Genomic DNA, 27,786 nt, shown 5'->3' with positions numbered 1-27,786 from the left:
CTTTTGTTAGATGCTTTTTCAGTGTTTGTCCTCCTGCCTTGCAATCCATAAACTTGTATCTTGGGTCTAGGATACTTCTTCCCTTCCATATGGTTCTCACACCAAGTCTGTAAGAGTGACAGCTGAATGAGTCACAGTCATGCTTAACTTCAAGCACAAAGGTGTCTAATTCTAAGTCTTAAAAATGCACATGACTGCATCATAAAAAGCCACAGGCTGCTGCAACACAGATCTTCAAAGCACTGTTAGGGAGCGCACAGATGCGTATGTCAACCCTCTGCACCCACTGCGCCATTCTCAGGACTCAGGATAGTCAAACAAGAGTCAGATTTCTACTCATTTCCTGAGGTTGTTCAACAGCATCTGATGGATGCTGTGGATCACTAAGATTCTGTCCCCTGGACCTTTTAACACATTTTCAGGCATCTCCTCTCACATCAGGGGACTTCTCCTGAAGAGGCGCAGCGCTCCAAGACAAAGACGTGACTGATTCTTATATCTGTTCCAACAAGGAACAGCACAACTAAAGAAGTTGCAGTGTTTCACTGTGTCCAACTGAGGTCCTTCTCCTGAGGCCTAACAACACAAAAGGCATTTTGTAATAGCTCCCTTTGAAATCAAATTAGTGGTGTTTCAAGGCGTGACCCGTAAAGGGCCGCTGTCCAGAATGGACATGTGTTTGACAGATACAGGTTCCACCTAGCGCCCCTCTTCAAGAGTGCAGATGGAATCAAGATGTGTGAACAGACCTCCAAAAGGGGAGCCATGGGATATCAGGATATACAGCAAAGCACTCTTCCTCGACAGATAAAAAGGAAACAATATCAGATACAGTGTGAAATAGCTCACTCCAGCTGGTAGGACAGATTCTGACAGAATTATATAGGTATGATTATTGAAGAGAAAGATGCTATTCCATATGTGCAAAAGTCAGTAAAATATAGCCCAAATTAAACTATATAGCCTTGTGCCAAACTCTTATAAAAGTCATAAAAAGTCACAATCTCCTACTTCCATTTGTCCATACACTGCAAAATGCTCAAAGTTATTGTGGGCTGTAGCACAGAATACCCATGAACACAATTTGGAGACTAGGAGTATCTAAAAGCAGCCTATTTTTACCTATCTAGCTATAAAATTAATGGAAAAGTTAGAAAAGAAGATGAGCTTTCAAGTTTGTCACAATGTATTTGCTTACATGACCGAAAACTAACCACCCCCTTGTCCTGCAGGGTCAATTTCTCTGGAGTAGGAATGAAGATGAGAACTCCCATCCACAGTATACAAAACAGGAAAGCATTTGGTGGTTGGACTTTCCAAACATCCAGTCCATTTTTGACTGTACAGAAAATTAATTTAAAGCACAGCAACTTCCTAATGCAGTCGAGGCCTCAGCTCCATAACGCATTTTCACATGAATTCACAGAAAAGAAAAAAAAAACCATGCGTGTATATCGAAAACCCCTATAGCAGCCAAATTAAAAGAAATACCTGCTGTCAGGAACTCCATCAACTACTCCTTTTTTCCACTGTCCTCTGTCTGAAAAGGGGACAGGACAGATATTAACTATGTATATTTTGCAGAGTCCTGGGCAAGACATTGTGCATTCACTTCACAGAAGTGACCAGTCACTTCTGAAAAAAAAACCAGGTACTTTAGGCCAGGACTAGGAGCCAAGGCTAAAATACCACAGTGAAAAATGCCTGTGGATGACAACAGCAGGCTTCACTGATGGTAGAACTTAACTCTTACATCAGACTCCCAATGGCTCATTTCTTCAATGATCTCAAAGTTCTGCCTCTGCTAACAATAGGAATGGCAACTGCTTCAGGAAATGGAACCCATTTCTACCTTCTCACAAAAAGGGTAGTGGAGTATGGCATACTCAACACAGTTTAGACATAATATTAGAGCCAAGATTTGGCCCAAGTTCTTCTATATCTATCTTTTCAGCTGCATTTAATTACCTAAAAATCACTAACACTTGTGATTTCCATATTATTTTTTCAGGAAATTACTTTAGAGACCAGAGAACTGTCACAGTGATCACAGAACTATGTGCAAGTGCTGTTCTGATAAACTCACCATCTCTGAGAGACATACATGACACAAGATTCAAACCCTGATATGAAATGCCAGCCCAAAAAAGGTGGGAATTCAGCTCACTCTCCATGTTCAAGCAGATCTTCTTCCTTGGACTGCAGAGACAGTCAGTTGTCAGATTGACTTTGATCACTCCCTCAGGGAAGGAGTGAGGAAACCAAGCTTCTACCAGTAAAATTCGATGGTGAGTGACTTTGCATATGAATCCCAGTGTGGCCACAGCTCTTTCTCTTGGATTATAAATGTAGTTACAGCTTTGATTAAGGAGTTAGTAACTGAATGGTAATCGGATCATTCTCATCTGTGCCTCTTTTTCAGCAGCAGAGTGACATTCTCCTATTGTTTCTGAAGCAGTAACTACTCAAGTTCTCTATGTGGACTATAAATTAACTTGGCCCTGGAAACTGCTGTTGGAGTAGTCCATTAAGAAAAAAATATTTAAAAAATAATGCATTTGAATACCAACTAAAGCCCAAAGGCAACGATCAGTCTGTCCTGTCACCCAGGTTAGTGAACAAGAGCCAACACTTAGGCTTTGAGTTCCCCCCTAGAGTGGTACCTTTTTCTTTTCAGTCTATCATAACATATTTACAGCTTTGTCTCTCAGCAGTCTCTACTGGGACTCCAGGGCCCATCATGAATGTTATTTTTCTTGTGCTACTACTGTTAAGAGCCAGTAGAAGATACTCAGGAAGGAATTAAGAGTCTGTGTTAATGTGATTTCTGTCATCTCCAAATATCTTAGATTAGGTTAAACATACCCTTTCTCCACTTCCCCATTTCAACATGGCTTCCCAATGTATATGCTATAGAAGAAGTAAGCTTGCTTGCATTACCTTTATCTGCACTACACAATTGAACAAGGCTGGGACAGTTCTTTGGGATTACAGCTACTTGTCTGCAAACATTTCCTATTCATATTATTTAACCCTCTTTACATCCTAGACAAGATGGTCAGGTACCGGTTCAGAATGGGTTCTGGGTTGGAGCTCGTCCCTGAATGATGCCTATAAATTTTTTGAGGAATCTAGTTGGTCCAGGTCTAAAGCCTGCCAGGGACTCTTCTAACACTTAATTGTAGACAGTGTGGTGCTTAGGGATGCTTCCTCACAGTTTTCTCTAATAGTATAGATATTGCTGTAGACAACCAGAAAAGAAACTCAAAATCATACAGAATCCAGTGACTAGTGTTCTGGTTTTACTGTTATTTTCTTTTGTTTTCATTTAAACTCCTCATCAAAACTTCTACAGATGAATATCATATTGTACTCATCTACAAAACTATTCAATGCTTCTATGAACACCTTGATTAGCTGTCAATATATTATGAAACTTAAAGCATTTATTATATACTGGAAATATTGTGGGTACATAAAACACACCCAGAAATTATACAACCCTTGCAGATCAGAAGGAGTTTGTCTTTCAGACCTCCATAGAGAAAGAGACTGAATTTCTCTTAAGGGGGTACCCAATCTGCATCATTCAGCAGATCTAAAATAAACTGAGTAACATTACAGAGCAAACAAGCACTTACAGGTCTCTACTCTAGGACAGAGCTCCCCATCTCTTGTGTGAGTGTGACAGCTCCCACACGAAGGTCACTGGTTTCTGGGTTATTCAAGCATTCAGTGTTGATCTGTTCCCACTCAGTTATGCAGCTAGGGCACATCATCCCTCAGTTTCACCGTTCATTCTCAAACACACAGACAGATACAAGGACAGTAGTTTTAAATCCTTACAGAATGGAAAAGATCTTCTCTGCTCAGAGACAAAAATCCCTATCACTCCCTGGCATCATTACTTGGTAGCAATAACTCCAAGGTGTTGAGACCACATTTAGCTTTACGGAATAAAACATAACAAGCTGTCAAAATGTGCATAAATAAATTAGAGTCATTATTCCAGCTTAAGGTTCTGGGGACATAAACAATCCTCTTGAAGTTCACTGTGACATTTTTCGCAGCAAGAGCCAAGCATTAAAATTACGTCCTGTATACAGAGAGCTGTAAATGCATTCTGTCTTAGGGCCTGGCACTGCAGCACAGAAATCAACAGGCCTGCCTTGGAATAGAAAATACAGCAGTTCAGGGCCAATTCTCTGCCCCTGAGCACAAGTTTTATGGCACAGCCCATGTCCATATGGCTAAACTCTGTCCTGCTAACTCCCCAAAGAGGAATTCTCATCCATATCTGCCTGCTTGGAAGAGTCCCTGGCTCTCACTGCTGCCCTGACCCATCTATAGGCCCAGCTGCAGAAAGCATTGGCTGGCACAGGCAGAGCCATGCCCTGGAGTGTGCTAATACCCAGACTCCATAGGTCACCAGTGCCACTGCTCCTGCCCCTGCCCAGTGTACCAATACAGCCACAGTCTGGGACTTCTGCTAGGATACTATCCTAAACGCTTACCCTTTTGTAAGTGACTTCCAGTTATATAATAAGAAATGCAGAAAGTGAGATCCAAAAAAGATATGAGGAATTAAGACATACACACATTTTGTGTGTAAGGCGATATAAAGAAGCGGTACCAGGTGAGATCATATATCCATCACGTCTGCACCACTAACCAATTACATAAACTTAGGAAACAGTGTGATATCAGTGTAAGCACACAGTGATGCCTCCTCAGCACAGTCCCCTGCAGCCCTCTGTGACTCAGGGACTTCCTGAAAAAAAAGTGGTACCCTGGTATTTAAAAGCCTTCTGAGGATTCTTCTCAAAGAAAATAAACTCTGGAATTAAATGTTGCATAACTAACAATACCGTGAAAATAGGCTTCAGCAATTTGAATTATAAACAAGGACCAAACCCCTTCATTCAGAAAACACACTTTACATCAAAAGAACATCAAAACGAGGATGAACAAGGGTAGTGTCAATACAAGAAAGCCTCAAGCTGAAAGCTACAATCTCTAAGAGCAAAATGACACTGACATTATGACAGAAAACTTTTGCTTGAACTCAATGCACATAAAATACAACAGAATCAAATTTTGTAGTGTATTCAAGGCAGAACCTGCTATGGGAGAAACCAAAACAAATGGCTAGTTACTCTGGGAAAATACAAGATCTGTCCTATTTTGCAACCAACAATTTTTAAAAGAATTTTTTTCTAACTTTTTTTGTATAGCCCTTTAAGGTTTTGAAAAACCATCACAGCAACTGCATCTTTGGGTTCTGATGGGTAATTTTTAGCTACTTGCTAAAACCATATTAGGAGCTGAGGCAGCCGTGGCAGTATGAAGGATTGTTCCATTCCTGAGTGGGAAACATTCTTGCATTTTGTCCAGCTGAAATACTGTATTTCCACTGAAAATGCCATACTAATAAGCTCACTGGCCGTGTTTATCTAGAAATTTTTAAGACAGAAAAATTTTTCATTACTCTGTCTCCCCTTCTCTTTCTCTTCAAGGTGGGATCAAGTGGGTCAAACCAAAAATCTAAATGCATTTTTCCCCCAATAATAAACATGTTGATATTTTGTTACTTTCTCCTTGATGTATCAAAAACATACCAAGGTAGAATCGTCCTGCTTTCCAAAACTTTTTGTTGACCATGGAAAGGAAAGACTCCCTAGAAATTCACCTAGCACAGAAAAGTTCTTGCTTGCTCTGTGCTTACTCACAATGTCACAACAATGCAGATGCAAGCTTGAAGATCCATGATCTGACTCCTCTGAGATTTCTCCTCTCCTCCATGTACACTGTAAACATGACACAAATGCAATCCAATATTTTTATTTGGGAAATCATGGAAAGTTACAGAAGTTAATTTGGAGCAGATGACAGAACAATTCTGACTAGGACAGAAATCAGGAAGAATACAAAGTCTTCTGCCAAACTTGGGAAGGAGGTAAAAAGACAACAGAGAGTTCATGCTTCTATAGATCACTATCTGATGCACATTAAAGAAATGCTGGTTATATCATTTGATTCTCTTCTGCCAAAAATTTTCTCATCTGCAAAATGGTGACAGCAGTACTGCCAACCTCACAGGGATCCTGTGAGGACAATGACCTTCTTTCCAGTGTTCTTACACTGAGCAAGTATTAAAATGAAGGACAGAAGAGCCCATCATCATGGCCTCTTCAAATTCCCAAGAAGCATTATAGGGCTCCTGGCATGCAGAGCAGATCTATTCATGTTGACCATTTTACCTAAACCAGCATTGGCCTGGATTCCTCAGATCACTAATTCACCTTCAGCTCAGAACACAATCACTACACCAATGCAAGATAAAAAATACAGTGCTTGCAATTGTATGTGTAAGAGCAAATTATTAGTGAAACAGAATAAATTAATCTAACAATATCAGATCAGAATATATTTGAGTTGCAAAGAATTTAAGAAAAAAAAATGGGGAAACCCCAAAACTGTGTAAAATAGACTAACTTCAGACTAATCAGCAATTCTAGTAAGGCAGCCATACAGCAAGTGCTCAGGGATCAGCTTGGCAGGGAAAATGAGCATTCTCGTGATGTGTAAGCTGTAATGAGAGCAGAGAAGGAGACACAAACCCCTCAAAAATATTTCATTGTTGGTGCAGCAACATCCTCCCAGAAGGAACAGCTTCATATGACAGTGTCCCAAAGTCTCTCATACCCTGTAAGTGGTCACCATGTCTTAGAACACGTTATGGGAAAAAACGGAGGCATCGCTACAAGATATCCCTGCAAACACAGGAGAGGCAGCTTTACAGAAAGACACTATGAAGTTCCTCATTTCTTTTTCTATCAGCCTATGTTGTGATAGGGTAAAGGATAGACATAATAAATATGAGAATCACAAAAAAAAAAAAAAAAAAAAAAAAAAAAAAAAAAAAAAAAACCACACTCACAACCCTAGGAAATGTTTTTCTAAAAATAGTCTGTGTACAAGATTATATCCTACTTCTTTCCACTCTGGTGGTTACAGTCCAGCTTACATAGGCATGCCTTATCACTAAAGACAGGGAATTAAAATGGGAACAGATGTCAGATGTCAAGTCAATGGTCTGCGTTCTTGTGAAACCATTTCACCATTCTTCCACAAACTGGAAAATATTTAGCAAGAGGTGTGCAAACTGAGTCCAGGTGCAAAAGTGTGCTTGAAAGGTGAGTATCATCTGCTGGAAGCAGATCTAGACAGAAGGATTCAGCACAAAAAATATTTCCTTTTTTCTCCATATATAAAATTTTGTTCCTCTGGCCTGAAAATATTTGTTACTTTCATTTTGAAACTTCGAGTTTTCTATTCATACTTCCAACAACAAACTGTCAACCGCTGTTACAAAATTTACAGTATTTCACAGCAAAACCTACTGACCTCAGCAAAATATTATTCTGCTTGCTCACACAGACCAAAGCATTTGAGCCATTGGAAAACACAGCAGAGAATAAAACATTCAGCCATTAAAACTCATTTATCCATTTAGTTTTTCTCTAACAGCCTTTCAGAGCTTCAGTTCAGTGGCATGAAAACTTCCCAAATCTGGAAAGTGGTCAGTCTGCAGAGAAAGCACTTTCCAACAGCTCTGATGTCTCCTGGTGAGACCCTACATTACTCTAGAAGCCCCAGGGATACACACTGTAGCAATATAAGGGCTGAAATTTGTCCTTATATTTTCATACCGCTAAAATCCAGCATAATCCTCATTTTGCAGACTTAAGTGAGACTTAAGCAGTACATAGCCTCATACCAAGTCTTCTTTGTGTTGGCACAAATTTCACCCAGGCAAGACAATATTTGCTCAGGTGCAGTACCTTGGGTGAGAGTTAATCCCTTTCATTTCTGACACAATACTTATTATGTACAATAACTAATAAAAGCCACTCTTGAGATGGACAACCTACACATTTTCAATTTCCTCTCCTGTACTGTATTCTTTCATAAGCTCCTTTGATCCTGTATATGTGTCAATCTTTGCATGCATATAGGTCAGCAGAAAGTTCATCTCATGCTCATCTCAAGCCTAGTCACCTTCAGATACATTGATTTTAGCCATTCCCATTTCCAAATTTCAATTTATCGTCTTACTTTAGTTATTGCATTCTTCTCAAAGATACGAAACCACAAGAGACTGTGATTTTGCTTGGACCTGTATTAAAAAGGGAAAAGTCATGTCTAATATCAAAGCTTCCTTCTTGTCTGGCCAGTTGGAGACGCATGTTCACACCATGCTCTTCCCTGTCAAGGGAAAGGTGGCCCATCTGAGGCAGGGTTTTTGGGGCCTGCTGACCCTGAAGCAGCATTCCTGAGACAGCAATTGGCCTGAAATCACACAAAATGCAGAATCAAATCCTGTGGCCTCATGAAATCTGAGCTGAGGACTCTGAATTTGAGGAAAAGCAGAGGGCTACCTGATGCAGGCACTCCCTGAAGAACTCTAGGAGGGCTCTTTTCTTCGTCCAGCCCCAGATGCTGAACATAGCCTTCACAAGTGCACAGGCTGGATCTTGCTGCAGCCTGAAATCCCTGCCCAAAGTAAAACATCCTCCATAGCTTTTTTTTGTGGAAAGAAATCCACAAATCACCAGCACTAAAAGTTCTGCCTTCTTGGGTGTTTCAAACAGGACCAGAGGCTGCCAGTGACAACGTGCAAGACAAGAGGGCCTGGACTTAATCTTTTCTAAGAAGGCAAACCTTACAGAAATGTTTGTTTTCACTCTGCTGTTAAACATTCCAGCTAATGGGAAGCTTCAGAAACTTGTTCCAATGGCTTGTTTCTCCTGCTCCCTCCCATAGCAAATTGAAATCAATATTTTTAGATTCTTGTCATTCCCTTCAAGACTCTCTCTCTCCCTCCCTTTCCGAGGTCACACAAACTTTGCTTTGGACTCCAAACTATTAATTTTTCACATTACTCATTTTAGGTGTCTGAAAAGCTTCTTACTCATCAGCCCATAGAAGGAAGTGTTCTTTTTATTTTTTTTTTTCTTTTAAAGACAAATAATAGATACAGATCTCAGCAATGGAAATTAAGTCTCTTCTGTGTCACTGTAACAAGATGTCTCCAAGCCTGACTTGAAGTCCCCCCTGGTTGGCACACACTTACTGGTTTTACCATCAGAGTGCTTTGCTTCCATAGGCCCGAAAAAAAGAATTTAAAAAAAAAAAAAAAAAATCTGTGCCAGTTGAGGAAATTGGGAGTGTTTTTCTAACCAGGCAAAATAACTTCAGAGAATCATAGTGAAGTTGAATTCATTTCCCACAGGTCACCAAACACTGTGTCAAACATTACTGACTTCTGGTAGCCATGAGCTTAAGGGAGGCTTACACTCTAACCAGAACTTAACAGCTGCATAGCCCACTGTCAGCTTCAGGAGTTCAGCAAGGACTGTCAGCTGTGCCTGGGAAAGAGATGATCATGTCACAGGAAGTGGCCTGTGAAGCAGGAAGCAGCCTTCCTCATTTACCAAAAGTTCCCTTTTCTGCTCAGCTCCTCTTCCAGACTCCTTTGGACTAGCAGAGGAATATACCAGTGCAGTCTAACCTGTCAGCAGGGAAGAATGTTTGTGCATCTGATTCCTCTATCTCTCTACCAGAGCTTTACTCTTGGATCTCCTGAGGCTCCTGATAACCTCCTATATTACTGCAGCTGTTTGTTTAACATAAACCCATAAAATTCTTGAGGTTGCCACATTGCCCTTTTCTCCTGTCCACACCCAGGATCTCCTCATCTTCTTACACAGGGTAAACAATTCCCCACTGGGTCCACATTTGTTGTGATAACTCGCCAGCCCATTCAAACTTCAATTCTGATGCACTCTGCAAGCTTGTGCAGTGCTATCAGGTAAGACTTTGCTGATGCACTCAGACTTTACCAATAAAATAAATATTATGTTCTCAAAACCATCTACTGAAGTCTCCCAGAATGCCATAGCAAGAGCTACACAGTATTTTTAAGGGAAAAAAAAAAAAAAAAACAGAGAGAAAATATTTTTCACCAGAGACTTCAGCAAGTCATCTTATGTAGACTGGTTAGAAAGCATTTTTGCAAAGGCATAAAGACAGTTTTATTCTGCTCACTAATACAGTTCCTTTGGTTTAGTACAAATTGGATGCAAGTAGTACCATAATCAAGTATTTCTGGTTTGGTCCTCGAGTGGGCAGAATACAACTGAAATCTAGATGATCCACATTTTTTACATCAGGTAAGCCAGGATGGCATACAAGGCAAAACAAACCACTTTGCAAATGTTCCTATTCAGATTTTCAGTCTGAAAAATCTGCTGAGCTGCTTGTGCTTGTTTGGACAAAGTCTTAAGCCTAGTTCAGCAAGAAGGTCTTTCCCTGCTGCATTGCTTCATGCCTGCCTGGGACAAGGTCCTGTGCAACTATTTCTGTACTCAGGATGTCTCTTTGAGGTGTGAGTCCTAAGTCCCCTCCCCTGCAGACTCTTGAGAATATACTCTGACAGACTGTACTATGCACAGTTTCTTCATTCAGTTGTCTCTTGAGATTCCCTTTTTGATAAACACAAAAGTTTAAATGTACACAAATGCATAGCATGCACAGCCAAAAGAGAGAGAATGAAAGCATTAGTCAAGCAGTATTAACAACCTTTGTTTAATACTACAAATATCTGGAAGCATTTCTTTGTACATACCTTTCTGGAAGTCCACAGCCTATTTCCCAATCAAAGACAACATGTTGCCCATGCAACAGCAATAAAGCTGTCACACCGCCTTCGGCTGTAACTAGCAATCTGTCCATATCCAATACTCCAGTGAAAAATAAAAAGGTGCAGGCCCTAAATCTGGATGAATTGACTGGCAAAGGGCTGCATAGCTAAAGTTCAGCTCACTTTTTTCTTGGCAAAGCATTTAAATCCTCTAATGGACATTTATGTAATTTTGTCTGGGTGCCTTTCCCACAGAGGCTTCAGAAATTAACCATGCTTCCTCCACAATCATGGAAACATCCCCAAGTTAGCATGAAATTACCTTTCAAATTTTTTTACCTCATTTTTTCCACCTGTCTTCAACAAAACACCTGTACTGGCTGAAAATATCACATACTATATATTCCGCTTACGGAGAATTGATCTGTGATAGTTAACAAGATTCTGCAAATGATTTGGACTGTCACATCGTCAACATTTCTTGAATTGTTTTACAGACTTGGCTGCTGTTTGATCTCAGACTCACAGACACCTGTAAATTCAATATCTTTAGAGATATTTTCTTATTTTGCAATTTCAAAGAGCTGTGTACTTGTAATTTATTTTAGAGACAAATGACCAGCAATAAACTACTCCCTTATTTATTATTTTTTGCTATATTTCATGTTTCATTAAAAGATGCAAAGCACCCTGACAAACAGGAACTGAAAAATAAAATATTGAAGCAGGAAGCTCTGTTTGTAAAGATGTCAGTTTAATGTGTGCAAAATGAAAAATATTTTATAAAACCTATTAATAAAAATATTCCCAAGCTAAACCAAAGTTAACTGCAGTGTTTCTGGTCTACTTCAAAGAATATTGGTTTCATAACTAATTATCTCACAATTACTAATATTTTTCCTTGATGAACTTTGTGCTGCCTCATCTTAATGAAAGTGCTGCAAGGTAATACAGCAGTTACATGACAATGCAAATAGGACCCATTCAATTTGCACAAAAAAAGGTTGCAAGGAGCAATTAGCACTTCATTAATATGATATAAAATGCTAATTTGCCATATATCCCAAGCGACTCAAAACTGCTTTCCATCCATATGTGCAAATAATAGTTAATATGATGCAGTGTGTGTGAACCAGGTTCATGGTGCATTAGCTGGAATCCCTGTGTCAGTTTTTAGTATAATAGCTATTAGTTAATATGAACAGTAGCTCACATTTAACCTATGACAGCAGTGTTAAATGATAAAAGGATCTGTTGGCAGCAATATCTCATAATTCCACCCTGGTAAAGTTCTCCCATCCTATCCAGGATGAAGTATTGAAAACTGACTTCTAATCTAATTTATAAAGCAGATTGAAATGAAGTGCTGGTAGCACTCAGCTCTGCTGCTCAGCATTTTGAGAAGCAAGATCACTCCTGGTGAATTGCACAGCTCAGGCATTCAAGCACTCACTGGCAGCTTCTAATGATCAAAGTATTTGACTTAAATAATTGATTTATTTATACCAGTAAAGAAGCTCCAGGGGGTTGTGAATATTATGAGATATAATCACACCACTAGGGAATTAGAGACCCTCAGATGTGCCTTGTGCTTGCTAATGCCCTACGGGTGTGATTAGGATATCACACATCAAAGGAATTTGCTCTAAATTTTTTCATATAATAAATTAATAAAAATAATTTATTTAAATAATTCCATTGATTTAACAGGACAGATCTGATGCAAGATACAGTACACAGAGAACTACAATGAAGTATGTTGATCTAGGACACTACAGAAACCCTGACCATCTTCAGTTAACACCCAAGCACCAGCAGGATCATCTGGCTAGAGGGTCTCTTATGAGGCATTATCATCACCTCAAAGCTTACTGTCTGCAGTGAGCATTCCCAGATATGTCAGTCAGCCTGCATTGTCTGAGATGGAGTAAAATGGTGCTCTCTTACAAATCCTTTCAAGAAGGGAAATGCTGATTTACAGTGACACACAAGGCAGTACAGCATTCTGGCACAGGTAGGCAGAGCATGGCCTGCAATATCCCAGGGAGAAACCAGGCTCTGCTGACCAGATTGTGTATTCAGATATCTTAATATCTACCTTCATGGCTTATATGGTTTGACCATTGCAGACTACAAGGATTTTACAGTCTTTAATGCACTTTCTACCCCAGCATAAAAAAAAAAAAAAAATTAGAGAAGTGTTCTTGCATCAGTTGAGAAATTGAGTTACCCAAAGACCAAATAACCTCCTCAAGGGCACACTGACAGTCTGGGCAGACCACAGGATTAAACCTGTACTGACTTTCTGCAACACACTTGAGAAATTTTTAGAAATACACCAGTTTTTCTGCAATAGTATCACAGCAACAGGCAATTAACATCATGTTATGTTTAACCTAGTGTGCTGTAAGGGAAGTATTTAGATGTTCCACTCTCAGAAGTACAATTCTTGTCTTTATCCCATGACCCACAGGGAAGCATTTATGGCAGTGATAGGAAGAACAAAAACATCTTTTTAGAGAAGAGTTGTGAAAAAAACCTGTAGATTCTTTGAGAGCCACAGAAAGGCATGAAGACAGAAAACAAAATTTGGGGGCAATTTTTGCCTTGGACAAACTAGTACTCCAGGTGCAAAGTACGATTGCTGTTCTTGGGTTGCAGAAAGAGTGAGTGAATAAGACACTTTGAACTCATGTCTTCACTTCCCTGGGGCCAGGACTAGTCTGTTTTATATTGCTTTAGAGCTTTCTTAAGACCTTGCAAAAGAACTCCAGAACTGCAATGTTGTTTAAACAAGCCATGCAATTTCTAAGTGAAGAAACCAACCACAATTATAAATTCCTGCAAAAGCAACATCTCTATCACTAAAATTAGAAAGGGAGAGGCATCAAGAGATTTGTTCATGCCTATGATAAAAGTCTGAGATTGTGTTTGACTTCCCCACACTAAAACTTCATTCCTATCCTTGCATATGTGTTCTGATTTAGGAACAACAAGCATTGTAGGCGCTGGCTAGGCCCATTATCAACTTCTGCCACAGAATGAGATACCCTTGGGCACATCACAAATCAGACGTCCATCAAGTGCTTTTATTGCACGGGTCACATCTGAAATCAACTTCAAATGCACACAAAATTCACTCTCTCTCTCAGTGAGTTCAAAGGAAACTCTCCTGTCCTGGAATTTCAGGATTTGAACCCAGCCTAGAGTCATACAGTCCACTGAAAGTGCCACATGTAGCATGCTGTGTTGAAAATAAATATACACGTTTTTCTGTGTTTATACACCTTTTCCTTTCTTTGCCTCATTTTCCCAACACGCACATAATAAATACAGCCTGTCCTACAGATGCAGGTTCACTAAAGTGCACAAGAGGACTTCTTGACTCCCTAGCACTAGGGATCCAGCACTGTGCACTGGTTGGGCTGTGGCAGAACTTCAGCAAGGGTGCAGACCCCACATAAAGGTAAGCCTTAATCTGCCCATATGGTCTTGTAAGAGGATGTGCATTTGCTTTGTTCTGCTTGTTTCTCGTCTGCCTGGGTTCCCCCATGCCATTTTACCCTCATAGAACTGAGTTTAATACAATTACCACAAGGAACCATGAAAACTCAGAAAAAGTCTTTCTATCTAGGCCCACCTTTGAAAAAGTATAAAATGTCTGTAAATCCCTGACATATGTATCATCATTAGAAACAGAGTCATGCCATCAACTTTAACCTCAATTTCAAATTCTTAGTATTTGTGTGACTGCCAACTACAACTTCAACAGCTACTGATCTGAAGCAGTCCTGTGCTGACTGTGATATCTCAGATGTGATCCCAGTTTAGATCACAACTGAGTTTAATAATTCTGATCCTAGTGATATCCCAGTATGCATCCCATAGTACAGCTGCCTCTTAGTTAAGACTGAAAATACCAATAGTCTACCCTTGAAGCAGACTGTCAAGTTTACAGACAACCAGCAGAGATCAAGGATTATTAACAACATCGGCTCTCAGAACTGATGTTTTTTAAACAGTGTCTGTTTTATTATCTATATCATCCATGACCTGTGTGTTATTCTCAAGGATAACAACAGCTACACCACCTTGAGCAAACTTCTTAGGAGACCAGAGAAGTAAATCACTAAGAGAGAGAGCTCACAACAGAAAGCAGCCGGAGTGTCTCAGCAGTGAAAATACCTATTCATGACTGGAGACAAAACTTGAAAGCAAATGAAATGAAACAATATTAAAAGCTGAAGCTTATCAATATACTAGAATTTTCCGTGTCTATTTATAACTGAAAGTACTATTTATATCTATAAAGGATTTTAAATCCTCTCACCTTGTGTACATCAGTGATCTTTGCTTTAGCTCCAGTTATGGGTGGACTGCATTTCTCAAAACCAAACCTCAGCAGAACAATACCCAGCAAGGAGGGGCCGGGCCGGGCCGGGCATCTGCAATCAACCTAACGAGAGCAGGCTGACCAGCAAACCACGGCTGAAGTCAGAGCAAACCACGGCTGAAGTCAGAGACAGGAAGGTAACTGCATGCCAATACAGCTGTGTGAACCCAGGACAAAAGGGATTCAACAGGAGCTTTCATGAGCAGGATCTGACCTTGAAGGCTCAGCTGTAGTAAATCAAGAATGGTGTGAACTAACACATGGCTCTTTGCACAAACTTGCCTCCATCCTTATTCTCCATTGCAGGAATTCAGTCTGAAGGTAACAGAGATGTGAACTGCTCTGCCAAATCATATCCAAGTGGAAGATACAAAATAAAAAAATCATTCAGGGAAGAAACATATTGGGGCATAAGAAACCAAGAATGGACTCAGCAATGGGAGTGGGCTTTGTAACTTAAAAGCAGGGGGTAGTTCTCCTAGGAGCAGCTTTCCCTTCTGCAGAAAGCCACTCTTCCTTAGCCTCTCTCACCGCATGAATTCAGTCAGAAACCTTTCTCCTTCATCCCGGTGGTTGTGTCCCAGGATTCGTGAAATATTAGTGCTGTCAGCATTTGCAGCTGTAGGAAGTCAGATATAAGCCCTAGTGCCACAGTATGCTGCTGGAGCCTGGTAGCCCTATCACCAGCTAGGGCAATCAGCACACAAAGAAACTAAACCACAGACTTGGTGATCAGCAAAAGACCTGCCTGGGAAGGAAATTCCCTCCTTTTGAGCAGGCTGTTAAAGTGCCACTCTTCTCTGAAAAAACACCTGATGTAACATGACAACCTCCACTGAAACCAACAAAGCTCCTCAGCAAAAGTTTCAGATTTGAGAGCTGAGGTAGATGAATGAATCCACACTAGCTCTCCTGCAACAGAGAAAAGGATTTTTAGGGGCACTTTTCATTCAGCAACTCTGAGAAAAGAAATATGACAGATGTAAGGGCAAAAGTGAGGCATTTCAACTCAAAATTATCTCTCTGGGTACTGACTTCCTGCTCTGGACACCCTCTATTCACAGAAGGAGTCACCCTTGCATGGCTGCCTGCTCTGTATTCCTCCTCCCCACTTTGAGGCCAGTAAGGCCTTCATTCTGAGGTTGGCAAATTGAATAAACAAAATGTTTTTCATTGCGAGGCCACATTCAGTCCTTGGTGTATGTTTGTAATGATATAGCCAAAACTATCCAGGGAGCAACCCAATGACATGTTTTCACATGAAGGAGAAAGAGCATTTACTTATCTTTCCAGGCCTTTATATTGTTCCTGATAAAATCAGTAGGAAATTTGTCTTTGGTGTCAAAGAGAGTAGAAAGCTACACTATACATTTAAAATTGAGTTTTCAAGGTGTTTAGGGTTTTTTTTTTTAACCTTTTTCAATAAGCCTTTTTCAATAAACTTGGAAAATGGGACAAGCTCCTTCGCCACCAATAAAAAGAAAAAAAAAACCCAAAACACAGAAGTCATTACTCCTTAGCAGCCATTGTACATCACAGAGGCACTGTTTCTTAAAGGGCATCCCCCTTTCAGTGAAGAACTGCAATGCTTTCTTGTAAAATGTCTCAACCTAGCTCCTCATTACTTCAAGTTCCCCACTCCATGGCCAGCCTGACAGCCTTGGAGCCTGTGAAAGGAGGAATGTAATGAGTATACATTAATGTTATACACTTTCCACAGGTCTTGTTCTGGTGTGACCCGATTTATGTATGGAGTAGTTTGAATGTAATTCATCAGGATTATACATAGCATTGAGTTCAACATTTCTGCAGGTAGCACTGTCTCCAAACTCTCTTAGCCACATCTGCAAAAAGGAACTGAGAAGTGGTGACACAATGTTCATTTGTTTTGGTGGCAAGACTCAATTAAAACAACATAACAGAGTCTAAAAAAATACTAATCTGTGAAAAAATGTGAAAGTGAGTTAAGTAAAACCTTCAAATATTCCCTTGTTCATGACAAGCTGTGTGGGCTGACAGCTTGTCCCAAGGGAGTGAGAGGTCTTAGAAAAAGCCCTGCTACAAATGGACTGGCTGTTAAGGCAAATCCCCACCAGTCGGAGCCCTGAGGAGGGTGAAGCCCAGCTATTGATGCCCAAACACAGAGAAGACATTGTGAAGAGAATATGGGGAATAAGAATGGCAGTGGAGGAAACAAAATAGGGACTGCCTCCCGCACAGGGGAACAACAAACCTGTGAAAATAAGGAAGTGCTTTGTCACTAGAGAGATTTTTAAGGAAGAAAGACATATCCCATGACTTTCAAAATGCTACCTGGGCTATTAGCAATTTCCATGCTACCACAGCTTGAGGGGGAGACAAGAAGGCACATTATTAAAAGTAAAATGGAAATACAAGGAGGGCTCTTTTCAAGTAAGAATCAATTCAATTGCTGCTATCTTCAGGGGAGACAAAAAATGTATAAGGTAACCTCAGCTATTGCTGACTTCCCATTTCCATGCCAGGTTCTGCAATAGTCAGTGCTGTTCTCCAAGCACCAGGGTCCTCAGGCCTTGTCACCAGAGCTCTCATTTCTCAGACAGCTGCAGTTCAGTGACACCATGTTCTAAAGCCTTTTTTCCCCACACACAAGCTACAGCCATGAATTTAATGAAAACTGTTAAAAATAGTCATTTCAGACAGTCTCAGTTGGGAGTAGGTGAGAGAGAGGAATAAGAGCCATGTAATGAAATTTGAGTCTCTGAAGCTGAGAGTAACTTCACAGAACAAGGATTGTTGAAGGAAAACAAAGCTGTCTTGTTGGTTTACACTGTCCAGAGCCATAAATGGATTATAATTGAAAACAATAATAATAATTTGCAGTTAAGGTGCTAATAATCAAAGAACTTAGAGGTGATTTTACATATTTGCATTTCTCATATGCCGCTTCACCTCTCTTTGTAGTAATTCCTATAGGTGTTTCATGGAATACTGTACAGTAGTGCTGAAAGCCAAACTGCTATGCCCCAGAAGACAGTCAGAGCAGCTAACAGGACCACAAAATCCCTCCTCCCAAACCCCAGGTCTCACTTAAGATATCTATACAGGCAATGCTGGTAAGTGATATAACTATAATGACTAAAGAAACCATAAAACATTGAAGAAAAATTCAATGCTAAAGAAAGACACAGACTTTCCTTATTAAGTACTCTAATGTTGTATCTCTAGATATCTTGTTCAGCTCCTAAGTTGAACAGTGAGAGAACAAATTACAAGAGGCCTGCACATGAAACAATATGTCCCCACCCATGAGGTTGGATTTACTTCCCCAAAACTTTACTCCCCAAGAACCTTTTCAAATAAAGTAAATCCACTAAGCAAGAGAAATCTATTTGCAACATCCATTTTTCACAGTGAATTGCCTAACATGAAGGTTGTTCCCACAAAGTAAGCAGAGTATTCAGCTGTGGAAGCATAATTAAAAGACATTTGTGCAGTTCTTGGGAGTTCTCAAAGAGAAGATGTGGCCAGCAAGACCCAGGACAGTCCATTAGCAGCCTGTTTTCTTCATGACATGAACTTTCTTGCATACCCCATGGCAGTTTCCACTAAGAGCAGCATTGCATTTGTTTAAATTTGCATTAAGAACAGAAATACTTTGTTTCTTAGAAGGCAAAATCCTCCCAGCAATTACTTTACTAGATGATCATCTCTGCTTTCATTTTAAAAAATAAAAGGAGCTGTCTCTGGTGTGTGTCAAGAGCTGCAGGGACTACATGGAGCTTGCGACACTCAATCTGCCAAAGAGGTTCAAGGCAGCTCACAGGCCTAAGACAATGCCAGCAGGGCACTCACAGGGAGGTGACAACAGAACAGCCACATGGCCCTGCAATATCTCAGACAGCCCTGCCCTGAGCCTCTGGTGGTCTCCGAAGAGTCTGCGAGAAGGGATGCAGTGCCAACAAGCATAATTCCTTACTTTTCCCATATTTTACAGCTCCTGTCTGGGCCTGGTAAGGCTGATGTTCATCTCTCTGAGCACAATTAAACAGAATAAAATATCAGGTTTAGTATATATATAATGGCTAAGACAGACCACCTCCAAATCTCCCACCAAGCTGCACAGCCCTGAACATGACGATATCCCTCTCACTCACAGAACAGGGCTTTGTCTCGAGACAGACACAAAGCCAGGAACAGCATGTACCATGCCTTGCTTTAACATATTCAAAGTTTCTTTTGGAAGGTCATCCTGTGTTGGCAATTCTGTGCTCAGGAACTGACAGCAACAAAAAACACACAGCCCAGCTGAAGTGATGCTGGATGGGCCCTCGCATTGCGAAAATTAAAGATTTGTGACACAGTGCTGCTTTAGGAGCTGCATCCACAGGTCTCACAGTACAGTGGGCACCCTGTGAGCTCTAATAAATGTGGCAGAACAGATCATTATCTACCAGACCTATGACAGAGTATTTCTAGCAGAGGCACCATATTACTTGTATCAAAAATGGGTGTGATGCTTTTGAACAAATCACATTGAGACAGCAGCATTTGTTTGCAAATGCCTCACACACCAAACTAACATGATCTCCACAGAACTACACAGCTGACTACACAGCAAGTACCCTTGTTGATGCTGATACAAAGAAAACTACAGTAGCATAGGGAAAGTTTGGGAATCCCAGATTCTCTTTCCCCAGCTCCCAGTTGCTACTTGATGTCTATTTTCATCTCAAAATCCTGGAGAAAGACTTGGGGATTTAAAACATATTCTTGATATTATAGCAACATTCATGGAAATTACATATAAGTAGAAAAGTGGTCACAGGGAAGACTTTGGAAGACTTTGAAACTTGGTCTGTGTGCACTGCTGGAATGCTTAATGTTTCTCCAACAAAGTTCCAGTTTAGTTTTACAAGCATGGCAGCCTTTGCACATTAGCACATGCTATGTGAAATATCACCCCACTTCCCCAAAATAGCAGCTCTAATGAGTTTCATGGTAGCTCTCCCGCTGATCAAGCATGGGTTTATGAGCAGTACAAGGAGCTGACAGGGTGAGTGCACCCCTGCATTGGCCCAAGTGCAGGCACACTGCAGAATGGCTTCTGCCTGCACAGGCACTGTGTGCTGGCTAATGAACAGCAAGACACAAATACAGTCACTCCACAGTTCATTAATAAGATCAGATTAAGTAGCACCTTTTGAAAGTGTTCAACAAAATCTTTCAAAAATGCAGCAGTCTGGATACACCTTTTTGTTGGGAAACAGAAGCTAAGACTCACTGTTACACAGATGACAAAGGTTAAGCTGCTGTCCTCCAGCAGACATACAAGAGACAGAAGGAAAGAGACAAAGATACAATGCTTTCCATGCTCTCCCTTTTTCCACTAAATGCACGCAAGTCCCTCCAGAAGCCAGCAGTAAGCCTGGGCTCCACCTGAGGGCATCATCTTGACACAAGGATGCACATTTGGTTTATACGCAACACTCAGTCCCTAAATGGGAATATTAATACTTATCTTTTATTCCTTAAGGCTCCTATAACAGGGCCCAGGAGCTGGGCAAAGCAGTATGACTCAGCAGGAGATACCAGTCATTGGTACAACTGGAACTTCAAGATCATAAAGATAAATTTCTCTGGCAAGGTGGATCACATTGCTTCTGTGGAAGTATGAAAAGCAGTCAATATGCTCTAATCCCAACTCCTAAGGTATGATCAGACACATACTAGTTCTTCTATTCAAAACATGACTATTTTGCCATGTGACAAGAAACACACACAACCAGAGAGAGACTGGAGTGATAAAAACATCACCTTGGTCCATGACCAGGGTGAAGGCACACATCCATAACTTGTAATGCAACTAAGAGAGATCCTAATAATTACGACTACAGCAGAAACATCCCAAGCACACAGCTTTAAATCCAAGAGCCTTCATACCACAGAATCCAACATACTGCCATCATAGAAGGAAGGAGTTTTTCACATATGATAATTATACAAGAAGGAGTGCCCCATCAAAATACACAGGCAGTCTGCATATCACTCCCTGCCTGCAGCTGCAGGGCCTTTGAAGCAGCAGGTTGCTGGCCTTGAGCTGGATGGATTGATTAAACACCCTAAGCTGGACATGACTGGCAAGGCATTAAATCGGGCAAACCTACCCCAGGAGGCCAAAAGCCTGTATCATATCGTTTTTAAGCTCTCCCCACCACCCAAAGAAGCTCAGCAAGGTGAATTTTTGTGTTCCCATCAACATCCCCCGACAAGATCTATTTCCCAGGAGGCAGGAACCAGGCCTAGTTACTAAAATCAGGTCCCAGCTCTTATGATCTTGCCCTCCTTTCTGCAGTGGGAGCATATTTACCCTAGTATGCCTTTGCTCAGCCTCTTACTATCACACATGCAATTAAGTTCAGCTTCTAAAAGTTCTACCTGTAATTGGAGCCAGCTGCAACCTTTCTGACACATACTAATTGCCAGTAATGATTTAAGTGCAGTCAATTCACATGCTGCAATTGTTTTAAATAAAGGAATCTCTCCTACCTTTTCCCTGAGAAAAATCTGTTAATCTTTGCTGCTGACTTATCAAATCCTCCAGTCACCTGTTTGCCATCATTTTCATGAGCTGATAACGTGTTTATTAGAGCCATAATATGCAGGTGGAAGCATAAAGGTCTCATTTGGTGGAGTATGAATTCTGTCTCATACATCTGTATGGAAACGCTTGGTTTCACCCTTCAGCTATCCTCAGAAAAGAATAAGTTCCAAAATAGTATCTTTTATTATTTTCAAATGAAATATTAGCTCTTTTAAGCTCAGTACATATCTCAAAATACCATTTGGATGTGTATGACAGGTTGGTTTTTGTTAAGCTCCAGGAATCATCACTGCCTATGGTAAATCTATCTAGCTCTAGTTAATTTCCATTTCATTGTATTCTCCTTTTAATTATTTTTCATATATAAAAGAAAGTTCTAAAAAATAATAAAATGTCATGTGGATTCTATAAGGGTGGTTTAAGAGTGCTTCCCACAAACTATTTTAGTTTCCTGCAGAAGACCTGACCTGAGATACTGCAGACAACACACTTCTGGCAGAATGAACCCAGTATCTCTTTGGAAGTTTTGCTTTCCTTTCCAGATGGAAAGGAAGTTTAGCTTTCCTTTCCTTTTGTTTGGTGGTTATGGTTGGGGTTTGGGGTTTTTTTTTTTTTGGGGGGGGGGGGGGGGGGGGGCGTATATATTTTAGGGGTGGAAATGGACACCTCAGACTGGGCAACCAGATAGCAAATGGATGTTCTGCTGCAGCTGAGTTCACTGGTCCTTTGTCTGCCTTATGTGTGTCCTGGGATTGCATATACTAAAACTCAGCTTTAAATGGGGTCTAACCCAGGTATCTGCCATCTCTAGGAAGACATTCATAACCCTTGCCTCACCTGTGAGACTCTGCAGGAGAAAAAAATATATGGACCAGAGTTGAAGCAAGGATGTTCTCACAAATATTCCAACTATCTGGAAGAGAAGAGAAAAAAGTAAAAAAAAAGAAAAGTACTGACCAGCCACTCAAGGAATCAAGGCAGATTTTTCATGTGAAAAAAGCCTGAATCAAAAGAGAAAAATGTATAAGAAAGAAAAAAAAATCTGTAAACGAGAAGGAAAATGAAAATCTAAATTACGTTTGGGACAAATTTAAGTACAAGAGGAATTTAATCTGAGTTAGGATCCTTGAATTGGCTCCTGAAAATATAAAGTAGGGGCCTAATTCTAGGACAGTGTGTGGTTTACTATAAAATAAATCTAGCCTATAATAATTTCCTTCCACAATTCCCATGACTTGTGGCACAGACCCAAACCCTCTTCCATAATTCACGTCCAAACCTCCCAGGAGAGATGTGATAGCCAGATTGTTAGTTTTAGTGTATGAGTAGTTTGGATGAAATGACAAATGCTAGCACTCAGTCATACTGTGGAGAAGAGATGACCACAGTTATGAGCAAAGGGCAGAGCTCCACTGGCAGTTTATTATTAGCATCTCGAATATGCGTAAAAAAGTTGTGGTTTTTTTAAGGTAAATAACATTTTCCTACCTAACTGGCCAGTCCTCAGGGACAATTTGTTAGTCATTCCACAGCATGAGCCAATTCCTCTTTTCCAGAGAGGAGAACAGAATGTCTCAGCAGATCCAGTAGTCTACCGGGCTGATGTTCCGAGGCGCCTTAGAACTCCTAAAGTCTGCTTCTATGCCCGGTAATCTCCTGAATCTGCATTTCACACAAACTCTGAGCCAGTGCTGACCATGCCCAGACTAACACCTCTTGGAATAGCCTTCCCTACCACTGAAAACCTTGCCAGAGTAAATAATGTACCAGTTTGCTGATGCAGCCTGTTCCAGAACTCCTCCTAGATTTAACCTTTCCAAATAGTCCCTAAATGTAAAATACAGTTAATCTATGCCTCTGACTCATCAGATTATTCATTCCAAATTTTATGTTTGTTGTTAATTACCCCCTTTTTCTTCCTGTTTGCAGATTAATCACAGATCAATCCATCAAAACATTTGAGAAACAAGTCCCAGCCTCATGGTCTTTGCTCACAACCCATTGCTCCTGATACAAGAGTGATCATTTCTACCAGGTGTTATTTCCTCCTTGCCTCTGACTACTTGGCTGAAATTCTTGAATTGAGGAAAATACTGACAAGTAGCAAATAATGTACAAACCTTTGATACAGCATTGCAGAAAAAAGGCATTTCTACTAAAATTTGTGAACATTCTAGATTCACCAGTTTTTCTGAAAACCTCTCTTAGATACCCCAGCATTAGCAAATGAAAAAGAACTGGATAATATATAAAAAAAAATGAAGAAAGAAATGGAAAAAACCTTGCAACATTTGACCATAAGAGCTATCATTGGAGAGATCATTATGCAGTTAGTGCTATCTAACCACCTCACCTAAAACTTGTGGCAGTTAGAGATAATTCAACAGTGGAAAGCAGAAAGGCAGAGGTCTGCCTCAAAGGGCCAGCAACATCCTTTTTTTCTCTCAGAGCAGTTCCTACTTCATGTGTGGTGTCCCACATGGCCATTGGACCACAAGCTCTAAGGAGGAGCACTAAGCCACTTATTCCTGTATTTGAAGGGGAAGTGCAGGGAGAGACAGGAGGAGGCAAAAATGGTGGTGACTGCTGGAGAAGCAGAATTTGAAGATCAAGATTTCCCAACTGAGATTAGAAGAAAAAATGACTGCAAAAAGAACTATATCTTCTTGGATATTTTCCAATTCTTCCCAAAATGTATCTAAACAGCACTGGTCTTATCAGATAGGGGCACTGAGAAATGGATGTAAGCCAGCTGACAGCCATGTGAGTAAAGGAGAGCAAGGGACAGCCAACATGAAAGCTCAGGCTGCTGTATAGCAGGGGAAAGCACATGAAGCTATTTCCCAAGCTGCCCCTTAAGCACAGAGAAAGGAGAAGAATATCACAGAAACAAAGGAGCCATGCCTGAACCCCTGGGTGATAAACATTTAAGGACAGGGTAGAAAAGAATTGCTTAGAGCCATCACAAACCCAGCAGTGCTGAGTTCAGCCTGGGCCAAGGCACTCCAGCCCAGCTTGCCAAACTTAGAAGTGGCTCCATATAAACCTAAGCAGCCTCTTACCTTCCTATCTGATGGGCTCTTAATGTGGTTCCTCCATCTCCCACGTGTGAACAGTTGTAATGTTATGTTCTTACTTGCTATAGGATACCAGAGCTGTAATAGCAGGGGAAAGGCTGGAGAGAAATCAGGATAAGAACTGAGGATTAAAGAAAAAATTATTAATTGTCATTAATAAAAAAAAACCTAAACAGAGTTGCAAGTTTCTGTATTTATCATGTGAACTTCCCTTGAAAACAAACAACCCCTAGTCCCCTGAGGACTTTTCCAACAGTCACTGAAGATATCTAATGAAGCAATATTTAAGAGACCTAATTATAAGAAAAAATAAACCTTGATAACAATCTTATCCCATGTAAAGCTCAAATATGACTCAGAGTTTATTTTAATAATCCTCTCAGGTTAACACAACACAGTCCAAGCTACACTGTAGCAATGCAGCTACTGAGAGTTCATGAAGAGGAGCATGGAAGTCACCCACAACAGCATGCCTGACCAGAGGTGAAAGACCAGAGATGTGCTATGGAGAGCTGCAAATAGCAGCCTTGAGAAAGCAGAGCTTTGCATTGCAAACCCATATCATTATATCAATTTTGGCCACTTTGCTCTGATCACCTGTGTCAACAAGGCATTTCCTCTGTTCTGTACCTTGAGCCGCATTGCTGCACCTGCCCTTGAGGGAGGAGTTATTGGATTAACCCAGCTTCCTCTTATCTGTGTTTACTCACCAAAATTACTCTGCAGAGAAAACTCCCTGAAATCAGTCCCGGAGCTGCAGTTTCACTCATATGCAAAAACTCAGATGTAGCATTAAGCATGCAGAGTTTAAAAAAAAAAAAAAAAAAAGTTAGAAAAAAAAAATTAGAAAAAAATTACCTCATTGTGAGTAACCACCACAAGCCAAGCTGGGTGAAGTCACTGGGGATTTTTCTTTCCAGCACGCCCACACCACTGGGACTCTTTCAGAGGGACAGACACCTGCAGTGCTGCTGGGCAAAGGCAAACCTTTTTTCCCCACTTTCCCTGAACTGGGGGAGAAGAAAGTGGGTAATCACCAGAATAGACAAGGAAACAGGTTCAGACATGTTACTTTTACTGCTTGTGTTGGGCCAATAGAAAAAAAAAAAAAAGGTCGTCATGAGGAATTCTGCTTGCTAACACTAGTGTTGGCTTTACTCCAGACCCATGACCCTTACAACACGTCGCTATAGGATTGCTGGGCAAGCTGCTAGAATCACTGAAGCAAGAGAGAGAAATCCCCAGATTTCCTACTGTGTGTAATTCTGCATAGCATGAGCTAACCATAACCCCCCTGAGATCCCTCTGGGTTTTAGTCTCAGAATGGCCCCAAAAATACACACACACACACACACACAAAAAAAAAAAAAAAAAAAACTAGAACTGTGCTGCATTTACCTTTAAAGCAAAGCAAGGAAGATCTAAAATTCTGATAACCAAAGACAATAGACTTCAGCTACATTCTATTACTTAAAGCAGCCTTCCAATCCCAAAATGGGGATAAAATCCTCAGAGCTGTATGCCCAATTGCTAAGATGGAGCGAGATACAGCTCCCAATGAGTCTTCCCACTGAACAATGGGCTTCTTCAAGGTGAGCAGAGATTTCAACTAAAGGATAAACAGGAAACTGTTAATGACAACCTTAAAAGGTTAGATAAGGAAACAGGTTCCAAAGTACCTCATATTTATCTACTTGGCTTTCACCTGCAGATACTTGTCACCACTTACTGCCTCCTCTGCAGGCCATTAATGACCCACCATACTGCTTACAGAAGATTTCACAGTAAGTCGTTTGTGTGAAAGAACTGTAAACTCATATCTACTTGGGGAAAATTGAAAATATTCTCTTTAAAGACAAAGGAAATGGGCTACTTCTTTCACCTGTAAGTGGTAATTTGCCTCAGCTGAGACCTTCTCTAATAAAATAAGTCTTAGTCAAAACCAGTGACTTTCATCTCAAACCCAGGAACCCCAGAGATACTCCTTTGGCACATCTGTTGAACCTTCAACATACTGTTTTCTTAGGAACTGCGTTTTTTTCACAGCATCCTGAAGCTCAGGAAGCTCCCATCGTGACATCAGGGCCAATTCAAAATTGGAAGACAAAACATACCAATGTAACTGATGCAAGTTAAAGTTGGATCTTGCAGTTTCTACGCCCTTGTGCCACTTCTGCAAACAGACAAGCAAATTCTGGTCACAACCAGCCTATACCCACAACTATGCCAAACTGCAGTTTCAAAGAAATATGCCACCATTTTGCAAAAGTGAGAAGGAGGGTAGGGTATTGGCATACTGAAATATTTTCTTAGCCTATCTTTCTAAGTACTTATAGCAGTGTTTCTGAAGTCCCCTTCTTCTGTCAAGTGGAAAATTTCTGAGATTCCAGAGGCCCACATGTGACTTGGCTAGAAAAAATGCAAGGCCCAACCTTTTAGCACACAGGCCACCCACATGAACAGATCACTCAGAGGATCTGGGATAAGAAGTCTGAACTCTCAAATAAATCAAGAGTTGACCTTGGATGGGTTTAGAAGAGCTTAGAATCAAATTTAGGGAGTCAAACACACAGGAATACTGTGGCCCTTTGCTGCTACATCTTCCCGATAGGAGAAGACAATGATCAATGTTGAAGAATAACTCAGTTAACAGGAATGTAGAGTGTTGACAGACATATATTGGAATACTAGACATTTCAAGCTGTAGGGAAGAAGAGATAGGAAAACACAATTTCTCACCAGAGGAAGGAAAATTAGGACAGAAATTAAAAAGAATAATTGACAATAGCACTCTCAAGTACAACCTGCTAAGCTGAGGGAACCTCCATACCTACAACAAAGAACGTATCTAAGGTATTGTGATGACCTGCTACCACATCATTTTCTGGTTGTTTGTGAGTTTACATAGCTGCAAGACAATCATTTTTCCCAATAAAATCATTCAGCAAGCAGGTTTCTAGTGATTCACTCGGCTTCTAAAATAAACACTATCACAGCTGATTATAAGCACTTAGCCATGCTGTAACTG

At 40.6% G+C, this 27,786-nt stretch overlaps 1 long non-coding RNA gene across 1 annotated transcript; it reads right to left on the bottom strand.

Moving 5' to 3' along the window:
• On the bottom strand, positions 1-25,581 carry LOC136358375 (uncharacterized). The gene is made up of 3 exons (XR_010743069.1): positions 25,469-25,581; positions 24,744-24,856; positions 1-107 (listed from the first exon to the last, which is right to left on the bottom strand). It is a non-coding gene; the product is annotated as an uncharacterized lncRNA (long non-coding RNA).
• Positions 25,582-27,786: the final 2,205 nt, after the last annotated feature.

This window comes from Sylvia atricapilla, chromosome 3, assembly GCF_009819655.1.
Source record: "Sylvia atricapilla isolate bSylAtr1 chromosome 3, bSylAtr1.pri, whole genome shotgun sequence".
Lineage (NCBI taxonomy): Eukaryota > Metazoa > Chordata > Aves > Passeriformes > Sylviidae > Sylvia > Sylvia atricapilla.
The sequence above is the reverse complement of the archived record's forward strand: the minus strand, read 5'-3'. Positions and strand labels throughout refer to the sequence as shown.